Source organism: Mesoplodon bidens, assembly GCF_964165515.1.
Source record: "Mesoplodon bidens genome assembly, chromosome: 6".
Lineage (NCBI taxonomy): Eukaryota > Metazoa > Chordata > Mammalia > Artiodactyla > Ziphiidae > Mesoplodon > Mesoplodon bidens.
The window spans coordinates 91,579,554-91,598,645 of record NC_138162.1 but is presented as its reverse complement, the minus strand read 5'-3'; the positions used below and the strand labels follow the sequence as shown (position 1 = coordinate 91,598,645).

General features: G+C 35.0%; 1 long non-coding RNA gene across 2 annotated transcripts in view; it reads right to left on the bottom strand.

Moving 5' to 3' along the window:
* Positions 1-18,530, bottom strand: part of LOC308619425 — a 930,003-nt gene extending 911,473 nt beyond the window's left edge. The window contains exon 1 of one of the 2 annotated variants that reach the window (XR_014016176.1): positions 18,206-18,530. This is a non-coding gene — a long non-coding RNA (uncharacterized lncRNA). The remainder of the gene's footprint in view (positions 1-18,205) is intronic. The other variant, XR_014016177.1, reaches the window with a different exon arrangement.
* Positions 18,531-19,092: the final 562 nt, after the last annotated feature.

The window sequence follows — 19,092 nt, the reverse complement described above, 5'->3', positions numbered from 1 at the left end:
AGCACGGGCTCTAGGCTCATGGGCTTCAGTAGTTGCAACATGCAGGCTCAGTAGTTGTGGCTCGTGGGCTTAGTTGCTCCACGACATGTGGGATCTTCCTGGACCAGGGCTTGAACCCGTGTCCCCTGCACTGGCAGGCAGATTGTTAACCACTGTGCCACCAGGGAAGCCCTCAATGTCTTTTCTATTGACTTCAAATCTATCGGGCTTTAAAATTATTTGTGTGTGTGTGCTCATATTCTGACTGTCTCTCACAGCAGATTGTGAGTTCTGTGAAAGTGAGGCAGGAGATAGATGGGCCCCAGGGTAAGCAGCAGGAGTTCATTCCCTCTGGACAGAAACTCCAAAATATCAATAACAGGGCAATCGAGAAAGGAGGCTGTGCCCTGCCCAGATAAGAGATAAAAGACTAGATGTTCCTCATTCTCGTAGTCAAGGAGACCTTCCCAGCTACACATGTGCAGAAAGGTTCCTTGGAGGTCAAAAAGGGAGAGGGCATCACCCCATAGTAAGTGATGTCAACTACCCATAGGCCTCTTCGCTAGAATCCATCTTGGCTAAGAGATGCACATGAACACGGGAGGACCCTGAGGTATACCAAATATGGACTCAGAACCAAGCAAAGCAAGATGATTGGTCAAAGGAAACCTGGAAGAAATTCCCCATAAAAGTGATTCAAACTACCAAGTGAGCGCAACTCTCTCTCTGAGCCCGCCCATGTGTCTAGCCACATGTATTCTTTGTCCTCCTAATAAACACTTTACTTGTTTCACTACTTTCCATCTCTGTGGAAATTCATTTCTACACAGCAGACAGGCCAGGACCTTGTCACTGGCCACTAGTCCCTGGTGGTCTAGTGGCTAGGATTTAGTGCTTTCACCGCCCCGGCCTGACTTCAATCTCTGGCCAGGAACCAAAATCCTGCTTCAAGCAGCTGCAGGCTGAGGCCACCTGAGATGAAAACAGGGGCAATGTTTATCTTGTTTAAGATCATGTCTTGTCAAAAAACAAAATTCAACTGAGTAAATTTGAAAATCTGATTGGCCTTATTTGATGCTTTATGAATTGGGCAGCATCTCATCTAGTAAATAGAAGGGCACTTTGAGAAGTTATACAGAGTGGAAGGTTTTTATAGAAAGGAGGGTGGGCAAGAAAGTCATTAGCAAAAGAAAAAAAAGGTTATTTGGGACCAGTACTATCTTCTCTTTGTAGGGAAGGGAAGCCTTGAGTTTATCATGCAGATTGCCTCTTCTTCTTGGTTTGGGGGAGATGGAGAGGGCCCCTGTGATAGATTACCACATTGGTGCTGACCAGAAAGTTCCAGATTTCAGAATTAAGATAACATTTCTGGTGAAGGTCGAAATTGCAAGTAGGTTAGGTATTAAATATATGCGTGGTATCGTGGGCTTCAGCACAAACGAAACCATTTTGTGTCAGTGGTTTTCCTCCTTAATAGTCCCTAATGCAGAACTAGCAGAAACACAACGAAGATTTGTGAAAAAGTAAATGAGTGCCTAACTCAATTGGTCAACTGGTGTAAAGAATGTGGCATAAGAATAAAAAGATCTAGAGAGCAGATGAAAGAAGATTTTGTTTATATTTTTTAAAGGAATGTCTTCTGTGTTTTCAAATTACTGCAAATCTAATCAGCAATGTTGATGTGACTATTAAAAATGATGCTTTTTGAAAGGTTAGAGAAAGGGAAAACAAGAAAAAAATAAGGATGTTTGGCATTCTGGATGTTGGCTAAATAGCAATTTAATCACTAAGAACATATTTTATTCTATTGTCATGATATATAGGTAATATATGTAAACATATTTATATGTCATACATAATATATATTTCCTTTTAATCACCCCTATTGGGGTACAATTTACATACAACTAATAGCACTCATGTTAAGTGTATAGCACAGTTAGATAAATTTTGACAAATATGTACACTTGTGTAATCACTACCACAATCATGATACAGAAAATTTCCATTACCCAGAAAGTTTCCTTAGGCTCCTTTGTGGTCAATCCTCACCTTCCTACAAAAGTGATATGATGATTTGCTTTCAGTGACTATAGTTTTCCCATTCTCAAATTTATATAAATAGAATCTAACAGTGTGTATTTGGTTCCTGTTTCCTTTCACTCAGCATGTTTTGAGATTCATCCATGTTATGTATATTATTTCATTCCCCTTTATTGCTGATGTGAATTACTCATTCACTTGATAATGAACATTTGAGCTGCTTACAGTTTGCAGCCTTAACCTTTATGAAACCATCGGGATTTCCATTAGAATTCTTTAATTTCTTACCCAATTCAATGGTATGATTTGAAAGTTATCAGAAGCCTGCACTTGTCAGAAAGTCTTTAGTATGAATCTTCCTGAAGATGAAGCATTTTTGCAAAAACATCTATGAATGATAAAAAGACTTAAAAAGACACAGTTAAAGAGCTGGTTAAAATGCAATTGGGTATAGGCTTAGTAGTGGGACCAAATTAGCCCTAGACTAAATTGTTTCACTTGCAGCCTAATAAGGCTTACAAGGAAGCCTCAAAATGATCAAACTATTTCTTAACTACCTCTTTGAGCAAAGTTACAAATATTTACAAAAATACAAATACGCCCTGCAACCAGTAAAGTAAAATTCACAATATCTGACATGCAATCTAGAATTACTAGGGATGCAAAGACAAAGGAAAATATAACCCATAACAAGGAGAAAAATTAATTAATGAAAACAGACTGAAAAATGGTACAATCAGTAAACAAAGACATTCAAACAGTTATTATAACTAATTTTCATAGGTTCAAAAAGTTTAAAGGAAAGCGTCAACATCTTAAATAGACATACAGAGGATATAAAAATAACCCAAATTGAGTTCCTAGAGATGAAAAATATAGTTTCTGAGATGAAAAATAAACTGGATGGGATTAAAAGAGATGAGGCAATGCAGAAGCAAAGATTGACCTCCCTGCAAAAGCAAAATTTTGTTATTATAATCTGTCCCACTGAGTAGTCCAAATATAAAGTCTGAAGTGCAAAATGCCAGCTTGGTCTTCTTTTTCCATTTCAAGTTTGCTTTACCCTTTCTGGTTTGTGCTTCCAAAAATAATTAAAGTATAAAATTATGAAAATTGTATTCAATGGTATTAAAATTAAGCATCTATCCATTTTATGGATTGCCCTGCATAATGCAAATATCTAAAATCTAAATATTATGTGTATATAAACATATATGTATACATACATATATGGATATATATCTCACTAGCAGAATGAAAAGAAAATATGAAAGTACAACACAAGTTGTGGAGGAATATAGTAAAGGAAAGTAAAATGATAGTATTTTTTTTTTTAGATATAGTTGCCCTACGCAGTGGAAAAAGGATATACGGATTAGCATATTTTATTTTCTGAGAAGCATGAATCAATTTAAAAGATGAATGGGCAGATGAATTTAAAGAATCATTAATTTAAATACATAATCAGTCTTCAATTTTTTTGTTACTGACAACATCCCCTTTAAGATTTTCAAAATGCTGAAAGGTGGGATTCCAAGATTTTTAGTTGCTATAGAAGCAATTATTAGCAAATCCTTTCTTCTAATCTCATTACAGAAAATAGTGCCCTTTGTGCCCAGAGAACTCCCATTAGAACAGATAGCTAGTGGGAAGCAGCCACATAGCACAGGGAGATCAGCTGGGTGCTTTGTGACCGCCTAGAGGGGTGGCATAGGGAGGGTGGGAGGGAGGGAGACGCAAGAGGGAAGTGATATGGGAACATGTGTATATGTATAACTGATTCACTTTGTTATAAAGCAGAAACTAACACACCATTGTAAAGAAAGTATACTCCAATAAAGATGTTAAAAAAAAAAAAAGGAACTGCATTTCGGAGCAGCTCAGAACATAGGGTGTACCACTCTGGAGCTATCCTACATTTCCTGTGTCTGATTAAATATTGTGTATATATGCTATGTATTTATATCTCCATCTAAATATACATCTGTATCTCCTAAAATACTCTCTCACATATAATGAAGTCACAGTTTCCAGATAGTTGTTCTGGTAGTCATTAGACAAAATATAGTCTCATTTATTTAAAAAATGTGAAATGAGAGAAATGTATGAAAAACTTGATCCATCTTCTGACTGAATTTGTGGTATTGGTACCTTCAGAAGAGGAAATAATTAATTTATCGTAAATTATTTTATTCCTCATTTATTAGAGAGGAAATTTATAAACTGAAACTGTTAGGGCTTAAAGGGTTTTTTTCCAGAAGATAATATCTGTGGTTCTCACCTTACACTGAGCAGTATATCACTAGTAAACAATCAGACAAATAGGTACATTATTAAGTTATTTTATTTTCACCTGGCTTTTTAATACTATCATCTGATATACATCATATTAATTGACACTGCAATTTCTTCCTTGATTTGTATATTTTTTTCTACAAACACTTTGCATTCCAACTTCCACATATCTGATTTACTCATCCCTGTGATGGTCTTCATCTTCAGACATCTTGCTGTCTGGGCTGTTCAACCCTGTGACAGTAAAAGCACACTCACTAGGGACTAGGAGTTTGAGAAGGACTTAGAAAATTGTTTGGAACCTGAAAAAAATGGCTCCAGAATATGAAAACAAATCTGCAAAATGGAGATCAAAACTTGTGTAATTAATATTTTCAACTAATATTACTACAACAGCAATGTTACTCAGCTTACATATAGTTATCTATAAATTATTATATTGGATATGTCACTTGGGCACATTTTAATGCATTTGATAACATTTAGGGTAAAGCTTCTAAAAGGGCAATTGCCTAGGACTGAGGAAGGTTTAAAAATGGCCCTGCACAGAATGAACTAGAAGTGACTTCAATGGGAGGCTGAGGCAGAGATGCTGGACCCGGAGAGTGACAGAGCAGGCGTACATTGGAGAGAGCTTTCCTATATAGGAGAGCCAAGAATGTGTTACTTATTGAGGGGGGAGCATGAAGGTAGTGGACCCTATAATGAGAATCCTAGGATTGCTCCTAGATTTCTAACTTGGATAAATGACAGGACGGTACTCTTTGGTGAATACTAAAGGAACAGCAACAGCAGCAAAAGTCTAAGAATGGAACTTTAACATATCACAATGCCACCTTTAAAGTAAATTTGGCATTCTTCTCCTTTTTGAATGAATGAAAATACATTAATTAAAGACATACACATTCACACACCTGCTAATATCTGCTCTTTTGCAATCGTGTTTTTTGTATAGTGTCTAAATATCTATTCCAGTTGAAGTAGTGCTTAAACACTTCAATATGCCTCTTTCCATCCAAAAAGAAAAACTGTCTATGACTGTTTCAACGTATTTTAAATATATGTGTAATCATTGCCAACTTGTCTGCTTTGCAGATTCTAGTTTCCTATACAATATTTAATATCTCCCTTTATTGAAAATGTCATTGCTCAGTATTATGATTGTTTTTCATTTTTATTATATGTCTGAATATTAGAATTGTTGATTAATCTCTTTATTAATGGAATAATCTCAGCACAATGTTAAATACTCTTCTTCTCTACCATTATTATATGTTATTTTAAAGATTTTCCATACAGTTACTTTAAATGGGATTTTCAGATTTTTCAGGCTTTTTGAAGTCAGTAGGATAGGCTCCAGTGAGTAAAAGAAATGCTGAAGAACAACAATATGAATTAAACAAATTTAAGTAGTTAAGAAAGCACTAATCTAGTCATTGAGAAATGTATACTAATATTTACATAGTATGTATATATAAATCAATAGTTTCTAAATGAGATAATCTACTGAACAAAATATCTTAAAATATGAATGAAAAGATGTTGTAAAATCTCTATATGATTAAAGTACAAAAATTTTTATAAGCTTGGAATATAAATAATAAGTGCATTTTTGTTTGGGAGACAAGTTGTTATCTGGGAAACCTCAAGACATTTTGTAGATTATTGAAATCACTTTACTATCAATCTTGAGCATTTCTCCTATCAACTCTATAATTAGTATTGGAAATTAGCATGATGACTCTATTTCACTATCAGGAACATTGAAGAAACTATTTCAAGTGCTAAACATTGGTTTTAACAAATAAAAAACAATTCATCTGAAGAAGATGCTACAATGAGCTGAGGAATTAAAAGATCTCAAAGTAGAGAAATTTCACTGACTGCAGTATAAACAACTTGAGGGTAGAGAGTGTCTGTTTTTCCTGTTTGCCCTCCAAATTTGGGAACAGTTTTATATGCACGGTGCAGGGTAATAAGCAAATGTTTAACAAATGAAAAGTACTGAATTCATTACCTTGTGGTACAAATTAGGATTTCTTTTGTACTGTAACAAGAAGATTTTAACTTCAGCATTATGAATTATTAATGTCTTTATCTGATTCCCAGTTCTGTGTCAACCAAACTTAATTTGAGTGATAATTAGAGGACTTCATGTTTAACCTATCTTCTAGGATTTCACTTTTGCATATCTGTTAATTCATAATTTTGACATTTTTATAGCACAACCAAAGACTATAAAAACACATAGAGCAAGCACTTGCCAAAGAACTCTAAATAAAACACATCTCAGATATGAAATTAGATCCATGCTTGGTTATACTTCTAAGTGCTTCATCTAAAGAGAGACGTGCAACACTGCTGCATGAATTAATCACCTAGGGTGACTTTTAAACCTACCAACAGCTGGCCCCTCTATCGTATCTGATTTTATTCAATAGTCTAAGTGATAATAATTTTTGGATCAAGAACTTTATTTTACTGGTTGTAAAGGTGGGCACATGCACACGCACACAATCCCCAGTGCTTTTAAAAATTGTGGGACAGAATTAATCATAACTATTGAGTTTAAATGCCATTTATCAACTTATTAAAGTGCAAGCATGCAGGGAAAATAAGCTAAAGACAAGACTTTCGTTTTTCAATTTATTTTTTAAAAGTCTTGTAGAAATCTTTATGAAATTAACACAAAATGGTGGTACCAAAAATCTTTTTGCTTTGTTTATTCCCTAGTCTGTGGCAATGTAAAGAGTGGAAGTTAACCCGGAATTTAAGTTAAGGAAAGCTATATTGTATTAAGTTTAGCCAAAATTCTTTAACTTGCCATATTTTTTCAAATAAATAAACTTTCTATTCTCTTCCCTCTCTCCTCATCTCCCTTAAGGTATGTCAACTCTAACCCCACTCCCCCATACACACACCTTGTTGCCTCTGATATCATCTCCTCTACTAGAGGCGCTTTTGTACTTATTGCTACACAATAGTTCAACAATAAAATGTGATAAATGCAGGCAAAGGTGTTTCAAGAAAGAAGGTAAATGTCGTTACACATTTTCAACATAGAAACAAAATTTTACAAAACAGCAAAATTAAAAAAAATAGTTATAGATAAAGTTTGCAGATAATGTTGTCATCCCTCTTAAAAGAAGAGGGATAAGGCACAGAAGAAATGTAGTGTTGAGGACAATGAAAATCAGCAGTTATTGAAATCTATTTATGCTGCATTCAATGGATTTAGAAGACAGAGGCTTGAGTGCTGTCATTATTGTTTGCCATTTGATGGTGGGCAAAATATTTAATTTCATTGGGTTTGTCTTTCTATGCCTCTAAAATGTGGATTCCCAGGCTAAGAAAATATTTCAAATCTTTTCTAGGTCTAAAAGTCACAGACCTTAGTGTACCCTTTATAAAGGCCACATTTTCACAAAAGATAGCATTCTTGTAAAACACCTGTATAGAAAGAAAAAGCTATATTTAGAAAGCCCACTCAGTGTCCAGGGTTTTCTGAAGTCGTACTGCTGTTTGTAACCAGGTGCAGGCCAGTAGGACAACACATTTGCTTTAATAACTGTCCAAATTTCTTGGAGTTAAAGATAAGTTTTTCATTATTCTAAGTGTTGACCTAAGAAATTATTGAAAATAAGAATTGTTCTAATTTACTTCTTGAATTGCCCAGTTCTTACATGGCCTGACATGAAAGGCGATTTAAAAGATTGCATTTAAGTTTGGACATATAGCCTTCATCCTGCTGTTTCATCACAGACCTCTTACAAGATAAACACGTGCAACCATTTTGAGTTTCTGAATGGGAGTGCTCCTTATAGTATTTTCCCCTTATAAATTTCTTGCCAACTTACTCCAATTTGAATGCAGGTAGAAATTTATAAATTTCTCCAAGAACTTATTTTTATTTTTATGAATCTTACTGATTTTGTTTTAATACCGAGGACTTTATCAAATTCATAGACATTTGATAGAATAAAAAGCAAAAGCATAATTAGGAAAAATCCAAAAACCTCAAATAGAAAATAAGATGCTATATTGCTAGTAACAGAAATTAGCACAAATAGACTGAAAAACTGACCACCATTGTAAACTGAGCTTTTAACTATGGGAGTCGCCAGGAAAAGGAGGGTTACTCCTCTTTTTTTGCCTACTTTTAACAATCTCGAAAATTAAAGAAAGATTGAAATGACAATAAAAATAATTTATTTCCCAAACCATTTGAGAGTAGTTGCTAACACAATGCAATGTCTCCCCCAAATCCTCTAGTATTTCCTACAAACATGTATCCAAATATAATCATGAAAATAAGGAAATTAACACTGACACATGACCACAGAGCTACTAATCCTCAGACCCCTTTCAAGTTTTGTCAATTATCCCCATCATGTCCTTCATAATAAAAGGATCAGCCCAGTGTCACATGTTGCATCTAGCTGTCCTGTCTCTTTAGTTTTTTAATCTGGAAAATTTTCTCAGGCTTCCCTTGAATCTCATGAACTAGAAAGTTTTAAAGAATATGGATCAGTTATTTTGTAGGATTTAGCTGTTTGTATTTGTCTCATGATTATTCAGGATATGTGTTGTTGGCAGGAATAACACAGTGGTGAAGCTCTGTTCTTCTCACTGCTTCCTATCAAACAATTTTGGCAAACTTTTAACTTGTAACCTTACTGGAATATCATGTTACTCATTTGATTAAGGTGTATCACCCAGTCTTCTCCATTGTAAAGTTATTTTTTCTCCTTCATTATTAATAATTTTTGTGGTAAGGCACTTTGTAATTATGTAAATATCCTGTTCCTCATCAAACATAATTTACTCAATTTAATTATTTAAATCAGTATGAACTCATAGACTCCTATTTTATTCAACTGACTATAATACGTTTCTGCCATTATTTATTTTGAGGCTGAAATTGTTCAAGATTTGTCCAGTGGAAACCCCTTCAGTTTGGCTTCTATATCCTTTGATGTTTCCCAATTATTCTGTGATATCTCGCTTCTTTTTTTTTTTAACATCTTTATTGGAGTATACTTGTTTTACAATGGTGTGTTAGTTTCTGCTTTATAACAAAGTGAATCAGTTATACATGTATCCTCATATCTCTTCCCTCTTGCATCGCTCTCCTTCCCACCCTCCCAATCCCACCCCTCTAGATCACAAAGCACCGAACTGATCTCCCTGTGCTATGCGGCTGCTTCCCACTAGCTATCTATTTTACGTTTGCTAGTGTATATATGTCCATGCCACTCTCTCACTTTGTCACAGCTTATCCTTCCCCCTCCCCATATCCTTAAGTCCATTCTCTAGTAGGTCTGTGTCTTTATTCCCATCTTACCCCTAGGTTCTTCATGACATTTTTTTTTTTTTAGATTCCATATATATGTGTTAGCATACGGTATTTGTCTTTCTCTTTCTGACTTACTTCACTCTGTATGACAGACTCTAGGTCCATCCACCTCACTACAAATAACTCAATTTCGCTTCTTTTTATGGCTGATCCCTTACTTCCTGAAACAATAATATGTTCTAGGGTCATCTTATATTTTCCCTGTAGTGGTTCTAGAATCAGCCATTTCTCCAAAGACCTTTAGTTCCTTCAGTTGGAGAGCTGTATTTAGAAACCAAGATCTGGACACTAGGTGTATTCATTGCTCTTGGGAAGCAGTGGTCCCAGGTACTCTCAATAGGCAGAGCTAGGGGATTTATGTACATATATACATACACACATATGAAAACACATATTCATAACCATTTACACATATTCAAAAACACATTCATAAACATATGCATACATATAGTCTATGTTTTTTTCTATAATGTCTCTATATTGAAAATCATGTGTTCACATTAACATCCTCCATTCCCTTTCAACACCCTTTCATTTTAGTTTTTGCCCTTTTCATATTTTAACTCCCTCCACAGATATTAAAATAACACTGATTACCATATTCTTAATACCCTTAATTATTTGATCAATCTTCCTGTATTTAAGTAAATTCTTGTAGCTGCCACTTTCCCATCCACACATTTTCTCCACCTGGCACGGGTTAGGACAATCTGTACAGAGTGGTTGCCAAGGCCACTTCCTCATGTGGATGCCCTTTCACACGAATCAGACTTCAGCAGTCAACTCCAGGCTCCCTTATGCAGACATCCTCTCCCTTTTCTCAGACTCTGAGACCCAATGCCAAGTCATGTGGTCCCTTGAATGCCCACCTCCCCCATGCTGACAAAGGGTTATTTTACCTCACTTAATGGACTAATTTGTTCAAGAAGGGAAGGGATCACAACACTATAAAGCAGTTATACTCCAATAAAGATATTTAAAAAAAAAGGGAAGGGACAAGGAAGGGGATGAAGAAAGGGAGGTGGACAGGGATGAACAGGTATCTTTTCTTTCTAAACAATATTTGAAGAGGCCCTTCATTTAGAAGTTGCAAAGACATTAGGAAGTATCAGCTGAAGAACTGAAACAATGACATATATTTACACATCTGTATCCCTACATCTATGACACACAATGTACACCTAATTTTATAGCAACCAAAATATAATTTAACAAAACTTATGATGCTTAGCCATACACTTTAATACTCAGCAACTTAAAAAAATATGCAGTGCCATTTGGCTGTTAACTATCATCCATTTATATGAATGGATTTGTAAAACTCCTAGCCAAGAGTGCTTGGGATAGCGTCTCTACTGGTCCTTACTGGATCCTCTTCTTCTTTTGTCACTCTTTTCAGTCATTTGTTGATTCTCGATTGTATCTCATTGGTGACTTGCATGACCACTGGTAATCATATCTGGGCAAATACCCCAGCTTGGTGTCTCTCAAAGGGCTGACTGAAAACCACCTGCAACAGAATCAACTGTGGTACTAGATAAAATTCAGGTCCACAGGCCCTGTTCTGATTTCCTGCTCAGAAGCTCTTTAGAGAGTAATGAGTATTTGGAAAATACCTTAGCTAATTCTCACACATTAACACTGAAACCATGGTGTAGTTTGCATGTCTACAATTCCTCAAAGTTCACGGTTTAAAACACATAGGTCTCACCAACTACAGTTCTTTTATTTTAGCTTCATCAATTCACATTTGTTATTTAACCAACTTGGAAATTGCCAGATGTGTGAATAGCCGCCAAAGTAAAATGTATCTATCTTTTGCAAAAATGTCTTCTACCAAATGTCTCTACAAAATGAAATGTAAATACCTTCTAAGATCTTGCTTGGAGGAATCTTACAAATTTTTAAAATCTTCCAGGTTTTAGGGAATAGCAAGTGCAAAGGCCCTGATGTTGGGAAAGCCACTGCAGAAAGAAAATCTGGATGTGTGTGTGAGAGAATAGTAGTAGTAAACGAGCTTGGAGAGTAGGGCAGAAGAAATACTGAATAAAGCATGTGGGACAGGTAAAAAGTTTAATTTTTATTCTAAAGTGATGGGAACAGGTTTTGGGAAATAATGTGATATGATTCATGTTTTTTTCTGATTATTCTGGCTATTGTATTGGTTATAGACTATAAGGATTGGGGCAAGAGGGGAGGAAGCAAGGAGGTTGTGGAAGAGGCTGCCTATTGCATTAGATGAGGCAAGCAATGATGGCTTGGAGTAAGTAAAGACGGCAAGAGTAAAGTGAGAGGTAGGTGGATTCAGGATGTATTTTCAAGTTAGACTGGCAAGAATTTCTGATGGACTGGACACAGGAATTGTGGGAAAGTGAGAGTGTAAGGATGAATCTAACATTTTTGGCCTGAGCAACTGGATGAGTTATGGAGCCAGGAAAAACGGGAGTGCAATGGATGGATCAAAGCAAAATATTTAGTTTTATTTGCTAAGTTTGAAATGTCTATTATGCATAGATTGGAGATATTTAGTGGGAAATTGGAATTAGGAGTCTGGAGGTTAGGTGAGTGCTTAGGGCTAGAAGTACGAATTGGGGAATCATAAGTCATCTTCCCATTAAAGTAAGGGGACTAGATTAAAACTCATGAGTAGTTAAGGTAGATGGAGAGTGAAGGGGGCCAGGAATGAGCCTTAGGACATTCTAAAAGACGTTGAGGTATGGGAGGCATCACCAAGGGAGACTGCCAAGGAATGGTGAGTGAGGAGGGGAGAAATCTAGGAGAGGATGTTGTCCTGGTAGCCAGTGAAACAAAATATTCATTCTGGAAATTATGAGGTTCATTTCCCAAAGCTTCTTGAATTGATGATCATTTGAAACTTGGTATTTTAAAAAGAGCTTTAGCAAAAAGAAAAGAGAATAATTTTCTATTATGAGTGATTGATTGCAGTAGCATGGGGAATGGAAAAGTTGTGAAAAGGGAATCAAGAATCTATGTAAAAGACAATTTTAAACAAAAGTATTCATTTAAAAAACAAGTACACAATATTTAGACATTATATTTTGTCTTTGTGTCAACAGCAGCTACAGCATGCTGTAAGTGAAAGATGAAGGATTACAGTTTAATATCAAATCAGGGGAAAAGGTGAAATAGTTGAATTCTTTGTAGATTTTTAATAGATTTCAAACCTCTATTGGTTTTGAATAATGTCATATTTCAAACATAATTTTCTAAATAATCATAACAATTTTAGAATCAGAATAAACCTTATATAACCTTATATAAAACTTATTTAAATGCACATATAGTTCATTTTTACGGGTAAAACTAGGACTCTGGTCTTATGATTACCAGTATTATTTCTTATTGCAACACACTGTTTAAATGTATAGATGATTGAAAAAAAGAGCATACCAGTGATCTCTTAAATGTTTTACAAAATATTAAGTAATTAAAATTAGGGGAAATAAAGCTCATGAGAATTAAATGACAGGAAGAGTTTATAAGAGGGCAAACAAGTAGGAGATGTTTTTCCACACAGATAAATATGAGGTTTTAGTAGAAAATGACCAAAACTGCATTTATAAGGTCATGATACTAGCTAAATGAAATAAAGACAACCATCATGTAAATAACATATAATTTTGAAGGTGAATTTTGAATATGGAGACTGATACAGATTAACATCTGATTATAATAAAAATCAGACAGGCAGGGTAACAAGGTCTTCTTCATCCAATCACAGCTTATCAGGAATAAGGGAACCTCTTGATACTTTGGTATGTGCCATTTTAGGACAATGAACTTGGTACAAAGTGAACACTTGATACAAGAAATAGTTTAGAAACATAAATATGATTCAAGAAATTCATGGATGGTGAAAGCTATGTTGGATTATTTCAAAAAGTTAGGGATGACTAGGTTAAGTAACTTCTCTTTTTAATAACAGAATAACTGTCACATGAAAGATCTCACTATGCCATTGACAAAGATAAAATCCCGGGACACCATGGCTTCACAGCCTAATAGTCTAGAGATACAATGTCCAGTATAGTGTCCATTAGTCACAAGTGGCTATTAAATACTTGAAATGTGGGCAAGTTTGACTTAGGAACTAAAATTTTAATTTTATTGAACTTACATTTAAAAATTTAAAAACACATGTGACTAATGGCTGTAGTTTTTGACAGCACTAAGAACATTTCCATTATCATGGAAAGTTCTATTGACCAGAGCTGACCCATAACCTTTTTACTTAATTTTACATTTTTTCCTCTTTGCTAAGAAAATCCTCTCTCTTCCTAAAAAACAATATTAGCAAGATGGCTAGATATAAGCTCAAGATGCAAAAATCTATTGGATTTCTATAATCCAGGAACAAAGAGAGAACTTAAAAATTATTTAAAATGGAAAAAAAAACTACCTAGGAATAAATCTAAATAAAAATGTGCAAGACATTTATGGAGAAAATGAAACCTTATTGAAAGATATTAAAGAAGTCTTAAATAAATGCAGAGGTACATCTTGTTTATGGATTGAAAAGACTCATCATAATGGTGTAAGTTTTCCCCAACTTAATTTATATAGTCAATACAATTACAATAAAAATACTTAATAGAGGTTTTACAGGATTGCCAATTCTGAAATTTATGTGAATGGTCAAGAACAGCTCAGACACACCTAAAAAATCCATTCATTCCAAAAGGGTCCTGGAAAACTTAATTATTCATAAGAAAACAAAGAAATTGGATAATACAGACAACTCGATTGTAAGTGCATTAAGGGCTTGAATATAAAACAAAGATACACTAGAACTTTCAGAAGAAAATATACTATATCTGGGTAGCATTAAACTAGGGAAGGACATTTTAAGTAGAACAAAAAGACACTAAGCTAAAAGATAAATTTGATTTCATTAAAATTGAGAGGCACTATTTATCACAAGACAACATTAAAAAAGTTAGAAGGTATGAAATAACTTATTTGTGTCATATATAGCTGACCAAAGATTATCTGCTTGTATTTAAAAAACAATACAAATAAGTAAGAAAACGATAAACAGTAGAAAAATGGACAAAAGATATTCTCTGGACTTCACAGAATAGGAAACATAGGCAACTATTAAACAAATGAAAGGATTCTCAGCCTATCAGTAATTAGGGAAATACAAATTAAAATTGTTATGGACTGAATTGTGTTCCCTAAAATTCGTATGTTGATGCCCCATCTCCCAATGTGGCTGTTTGGAGACAGGGACTTTAAAAACATAATTATGGTTAAATGAGGTCATAATGGTGGGGCCCTAACTGATATGACTGGTGTCCTTGTAAGAAGAGAAAGAGAAAAGAGGGATGTATACACACAGAGAAAAGGCCATGTGAGGACATAGCAAGAAAGCAGTGGTCATCTGCAAGTCAAGGACAGAGGCCTCAGGAGGACCCAAAACTGCCAACATCTTGAGCCTGGACTTCCAGCCTCCAGAACTGTGAGAAGATAAATCTCTTCTTTTTTAAGCCACTGAATCTGAGGTATTTTGCTAGGGCAACCTGAGCAGACTAATACAAGGAACAAAAGACTAGAATGGCCATTCTAACTAGTGAAGCTATAGGGCAAAAGGGCTGAAAATTGATTCCATAACTTTGGAAAACATTTTGACATGAATTTTTAAAGTTGAATATTTGAATTCCCTACACCTCAGCAATTCTACTCTTAGTATGTCTACTCTTTTACTTATGTTAAATCTTGCACATGTGTACCAGGAAACATTAAATAAATGTTCATGGAAGTACTGTCCGTAATAGGCCCCAAACAACCCAAATATCATTAATAGAATAATAAACACATTTTCTTGTATTTATACAGTAAAATATTATACAGTAGTACAAATGAATGAACACTAGTTAAAGTAAAGTGGATGAACCTTAGAAACATAATGTTGAGTAAAAAAAGCAAGCACAGAAGACTAAAGTATGATATCAATTTTATAAATCTCAATAATAAGCAAAATCAGATAAAAATTATGTGGATATTGAACATAAAGCCAAGATCAGAGTGATTTCTTTGGTGAAAGCAGGAAGGTGGGATCAGGGTAGAGAACAGAGAGAAGACTCAGCAGTTTTGATTCTAGTTCTTAGTTTTGGTGGTGTGTTTGCAGGAGTTTTTATTATTTCTCATAACTTACATACAATTAAATATATTATTTTGTATATTATCTAATAATATTTAAAAAATCAAAATCCATTATATACCAAAGATAACCCCTAGACATTAATTATAGAGAGTCCACTTTGAAACAACATACATAGTTACTCATAAATCTTCTGTAGTTGAAAGCTTTTAGCTACGAAATTCTTCCCCCTTCATATGAGGACTTTATGTTCCATAATGAAGGAAAATTGTTCCTACTTTAGGACAATTTGCCTTCTTTATTTAAGTGCTACTAGTCCTTTGGCTGCCTAGAAATTTTAACAACAACTGATAACTACATCTACTGTCTGCAAGAGAATAAAGGAAAAGGAGCATAGGAGGCAATCTCATACATTATTGATAAACACATACAAAGACAATATTGGTACAAAGCTATTTCTCCATATAGCAACTCTGAATTTTATTAATACATATATATATATCAAACATTCATAAAAGAATAAAATCCAATATGAGTACATTTGCTCTTTTTTTGCAATTAGTTCCAGGATTCTATTTTAGATTATTACTTCATATCTGTGAGAGTTGGGTGTGTGTTTGTGTGTTTGGTTTTGTGGAAGTTGCATTGTGCTAAAGTTTACATTTCTTTCTTGAATTAAATGGCTTTTGTTATCCCTTGGGAATACTGAAGAGAGCAACAACAGATTACTACCTACCGGTGGAAAAGTATAAATAGCAATTTTAGCTGCTAGTGATTCTGAAATTGCCCTTAACTTTGTCCTTCTAAAAATGCTCCAAGAATTACGTTTTGCAAATCCACAGATTTACTATCCATATTCAAGTCATTTACGTGGACAAAGAATGTAGCCTGCGATATCAGTACAAAGGATGTTAAGCCATCAGCCACTGAAGCCACCCCCAATGCTGCACCCTGAGGGGATTCAGGATGGAGAAAACAGGATACTGGCCCTAGATAAGTAAAGTGCATATCAAAGGAATGATTTCCATGAGACCAGATTCTTGCATCTCACCATATATAGAAAAGTACTAAATTTATTAACTTAAGATGTCTAGTTTCTTTACTTAACAGTAATCTTTTGATGTTCCAACTACCTGGGTTTTTTTTTGCAAGAACCCCTAAATATCCTGTGCCCTCCCTTACCTCTTCGGAACAGTCCCTCAGAGCTATCTGAGAGGCTGTCTCCTGATTTAAGTCCTCAGTATGTCCTCCAAATAAAACATAATTCTCCACTTTTAGGTTGTGCATTTTTTTTCAGTCAACATTTAATTGTATGGCTCACGTAGGTACTATGCCTAGATGTAATGGGATGAGCTGTAAATTATTAAAACTAGATAAATTCTGTCAGCTCTACCACTAGCTGAGATCAGGCTTTCATCTATGGATACTTCTGTCATAGACCATGGTAGATATGGGGTCTGTGTTGGTCTTAAAATTATTCTTAGAATTGTGGGGACTCATTCATTCTTTCAGCAAATTTTATTGCTTATATTCTATGTGTCAGTTACAGTGCTGGGTCTTGAAATATAGAAGTCAACACACGAAAATACAAGGATAAAACACATTTTCTCCCATATTAACTTTTTTCATTCATTACTTCATCCCTAAATCATTCAACAGGCATCTTCTTATTGAATACTGATGAGGGGTCAAATGCTATGCTAAACACTGAGTATATAACTGCAAATGAGATGGATAGGCCCTGATTTTGATGTCACTACTATCTTTTGTCCTTCCATATAATGGGACAGCTTCATTATTCCCTTTACCCTAAGTTTTTATCACAAATTGCTAATGAAAATAAAACTGTTAGTGGAGTTTCAACATGCATAGGTAAATGAGAACACAGAACTCCCCTTTCGCATGCCCCATTCTTCTCCTTCTAACTCCCTATGTGAACTCACTTTGTGCCAAGACCAAGAATTTGTGCCCCAATAAGAACCAAGCTGATTCCCTCACACTGACTGGGGCTATTGCTCACTTAGAAGACTTGATGCTTAATTTTGATAAGCAACTAGAAGACCATGGAGACAACATATAAAAATGATTTGTCTTGGGAGAAAATACTAAAAAGGGTTAATGTGCTGTTCCACATGTCTAACCTCCTGGGATTAAACCACAGGCACCAAGATCACCAAGTGTACTTGGCAACAATGAGCTAAAAATGAAAAAAAAAGCATCATACTGTTATTGTATTCATTTTCCCCCAAGGCACTCTCTGATAAACACCACAACCTCTAAGGGAATTGAGAACAGCTTCCTTGTGGGGTAGGTTAGATATGCATCTTTTTCCAAGCAGTTATATCATATCCAGCTATCAGCACACCTTACTTAAGGTGATTGTAATGTATGAGATTAAATGTTCCTACCTGATTGGAAACCTTCTTGTCCTCAATTCATTGGCTATACTGGATTATTTTTCTTGGGTCAGACCTTCAGACTTCTACCAGAAATCGTTCCTTTGGGGAAACCAGGCCTTCCCAGAAACTCAGGAAACTGAAATGGAGACAGCAAGAGAGAAGGAAATTATTTGGACATATAGACCTCAATTGTTTGGTTTTAAGTAAACGTCCAAGCAAACATCTTCTAAATGGTATAATAACTTTAGGGAAATTCACGGTTTATAAGTTTGTGTACTCATAAACTGAACATATTATGATAAAAGTACAGGTTGCATTTTGTGTCTTCAACTCAAGCAAAGACTTCAAAAAAGGCCCAGTTATCCTTTGTTCATTAAGACACAAAGAGAGGGCAAAAAGGGCAAGTTTCTAAGTCTTTTTCTTTAAAACTTACTTCCTTTCTTCAGCCTTCATCAAGATCTTCAGGAAATTAACTTTACTAAAGTTAATTATTCATAAAATAAACATACGAACCTGCAGAAAACTATTTCACAGAGACCTGTAATGTACAATATCCATCGCATACATGCACCATGAGCTTGTCTTTTCGACCACTGGCATACACAAAACTCTGTGTGTGTGCAAATGTGTGTCTTTTATTTGTTATGGAGCCATAGGGAGAAAATAAATCTATTGGCTGCAATTCAGTGATGTAGAAAGATTTAAGGGTAAAGGAAAAGGCTACATCAAGTGAAGCAATAAAGTCACGAGGTTGTGCTTCCATAATAATAACAATAGCAGTCTTCTGTAACCAAGGGAGCAGGCTCCTCAAATTATAGTCACACCTGTTAGACCATCTGCCCATAAATTTCACACTATCATTAATGGAAAACAAATGGCACTGTCTCTCCTTCCCT